Source organism: Phyllobates terribilis, unplaced genomic scaffold (genome assembly GCF_046119375.1).
Source record: "Phyllobates terribilis strain yellow unplaced genomic scaffold, ASM4611937v1 Scaffold_3__8_contigs__length_932513732, whole genome shotgun sequence".
In the NCBI taxonomy this organism is placed as follows: Eukaryota; Metazoa; Chordata; class Amphibia; order Anura; family Dendrobatidae; genus Phyllobates; species Phyllobates terribilis.
Window position 1 is genome coordinate 647221967 of NW_027362763.1, and position 3377 is coordinate 647225343.

The following is a 3377-nucleotide window of genomic DNA, read 5'->3' on the forward strand; positions in this document are numbered from 1 at the left end:
TGAGGTCTTATATAGACAGGTGTGTGCCTTTCTAAATCAAGTCCTATCAGTTTAATTAAACACAGCTGGACTCCAATGAAAGAGTAGAACCATCTCAAGGAGGATCACAAGGAAATGGACAGCGTGTGACTTAAATATGAGTGTCTGAGCAAAGGGTCTGAATACTTATGACCATGTGATATTTCAGTTTTTCTTTTTTAATAAATTTGCAAAAATTTCTACATTTCTTTCTATATTCGCTGCCATCACCGGCCAAGTTTGAAATATAATACAGGCCGGACGCCTGCATTAAGGTAGCGTGTGGCTTCGGGAGAGGGAATAATTATAGGACAAAAGAAACAGAACTATCAAATTTTATATTTAATCCAAAAGGGAGGCAGTGTTTAGGAAAAATATACAAGATTTTACAAAAGGGGTCAATATAGTACATAAGTCAGTTACATAAAATAAACAGGATTACAGAAGAAACTTACTATAGAGTTCGCAGGGATGAATCAGTATAGCTGGAAGAGGGGCTCCCCGATTTGAGCATTGCTTATAGTACCTATACTCCCTGGCAAAAAATACTAATCCAACCTCAGCAAACTATTTTATGCTGAAGGGAGTGACCTGCCCACACCCCTCTGGGATGACATCACATGGGCTGTTCTCCAGCCTGCATATTTCATTAAAAACTCTAATTTCTGGGATAACTTAGCTCGTTGATCCCAGAAGCTTGCAAGCGACGCCATATTTTCTGTTATGATTTTACCTTCATTTAGAGACCACGCGTGGCGTAGTTGTGATCCGTTATTCTGGTGCTTTTGTGCTACAGCTCCTCGGAGGGGTTTACAGCGACAGGAAAATATCCCTATCGTTCCCTAGCTGACCCTGTCACTAAAAATATGGGTCCCATCATTATCGGATGTATGGAACTTTAGTTATTCCATATTTCATTTTGGCTCCGAAGGGCCTGGAGACTTTTGTTAAACTCTCTTTGAAGTCCTGGGAATGAAATTTCAACAGGTATCTGTAGATTTATCGCAAGCCTGCATCTAATTGTCCCCTGCCTTTGCCAGGGGAAATCTACTCGCATTTTAAGTAGGTTGGTGGCACCTCTCTTGCCAGCACCTCTCTTGCCGGAGGAGTAAGCATCTACCTCTAGGAAGAACTGCTTGTTGCAATCCGGACGGTGCAGCACAGGGGCGGAGGAGAAAGCTTGTTTTAGGGAGACGAAGGCCTCCTCCACTTCGGAAGTCCATTTCCTTGGATTTTCTCCCTTACGGGTGAGCGCAGAGATGGGAGCGGTCTGGGAGGAGAAATGAGGGGTAATAATTTGCGACGCCCAGGAATCACTGAATCGCCTTCAGCCCCTCCGGCCGGGGCCATTTTAAGGCGGCAGAAACCTTCTTGGGGTCCATCTGAAGACCAGTCTCAGAGATAATATATCCCAGGAATGGAAGGGAAGTCTGCTCGAAGAGACACTTCTCAAATTTTGCGTAGAGACGATTCTGCCGGAGCCTTAGCAGAACCTGACGAACATTCCTCCGGTGTGTGGACAGATCCGGAGAGAAGACCAAGATATCATCCAGGAATACCACTACGCAAGAATACAAGAGATCACGGAAGATGTCGTTAACCAGCTCCTGGAAGACGGCTGGGGCGTTACAGAGACCAAAGGGCATCACGCGGTATTCATAGTGACCGTCCGGGTGTTGAATGCCGTTTTCCACTCGTCTCCCTGGCGGATCCGGACCAAATTGTACGCCCCACGTAGATCGAGCTTGGTGAAGACCCTCGTGCCTTTAAGGCGGTCGAACAGCTCCAAGATGAGAGGCAGGGGGTACTTATTCTTGATGGTAATCTGGTTAAGACCCCTGCAGTCGATACACAGCCGTAGCGAGCTGTCTTTCTTTTTAACGAAGAAGAATCCTGCTCCAGCTGGGGAAGTAGATTTCTGAATGAATCACCTAGCAAGATTCTCCTCGATGTACTCAGACATGGCCCGGGTCTCAGCCAGCGACAAGGGGTAGATACGCCCGCGGGGTGGAGAAGCACCGGGTACTAGGTCGATGGGGCAATCATATGGCCTATGAGGTGGTAGAGTCTCCACTTCCTTCTTGTCGAAGACTTCCGCATAGGACCAGTAGGGTGCCGGCAGACCATGTAGATTAGCTGGAGTAGACGGAGGTCGAGCCGCACGAACCGGAAGCAGGCAGGTCTCATGGCAATCCTGCCCCCAACGGAGCATCTCACCAGATCGCCAATTCAGGACGGGTTCATGTCTCTGTAGCCAGGGTAGACCAAGCAAGAGGGAGTGAGAGAGACCGGACAGCACATGAAAGGAGATCCTCCCCGAGTGCAGCATTCCCACCTGACGGGTTACAGGTTCTGTGACGAACAGGATGGTCACCGGAAGGAGTCTCCCATCCACAGAAGCGACTGCCAATGGTTCGACCAGACGTTTGGTAGGAATCTGATACTGCTCCACAAGGGCCTGAGAAATGAGATTCCCAGCGGCTCCGGAATCCAGGTGGGTGGTCTCAAAGAAGCGGGTCTCGCCACTGGAAATAGAAACAGATAGAGTCAAGGACGGAGAAGACTTACTCTTGCCTAGGATGACCTCTCCGAGCGATCCTAGACACTGGAGTTTCCTGGCTTCACCGGGCAGGAACGGATCAGATGCTCCTTACTGCCACAGTAGAAGCAATTCCCTTCCAGGTCGCCAGGGTGGAAGGGATGTCACGACTTGCTAGCTCATCCTTGATTCGTCCGGAAAGACCCTCCCAGAAGGTGGACACCAGGGTCCCTGTTCCAGGCAAGCTCAGATGCGAGGGTACGGAACTGTATGGCATACTGGCCCACGGTGAGACTCCCTTGGCGGAGACGGAGCAGTGAGGAGGCAGTAGAAGTCTTCCGTCAAGGCTCATCGAAGACCTTCCGGAAGGCAGTGAGGAAAGCTGGAAGATCAGACACCAGGTGATCCTCTCTCTCCCATAGGGGGTTTAGCCATGCCAATGCTTCCCCAGTGAGGTGAGACATGATGAACGCCACCTTGGCCCAGTCGGAGGGAAACTGATGTGCCAGGAGTTCAAAGTACAGCGTGCACTGGTTTAGAAAACCCCGACATAAGACTGGGTCACCACCAAAACGTGGAGGCGCAGAGAGCCGGGGTCCAGAGCTGGATGCCATGGCACCAGTAGGCTGAGGCACCGCCGGAGCGGGTGCCGCTCGGCTCGAGACGGACACAGGTGGGATAGACAGCGTGTCCAGGCGGGAGTTGACAGACCGCAGGTAGGTCAGGATAGTTTCCTGTTGGGATCTCTGACGAGAAACCTCCTGGTACAGGTCAGAAAGCGAAGGAGCCTGGGAGGCACCGGGTTCCATGGCCCGTGCAA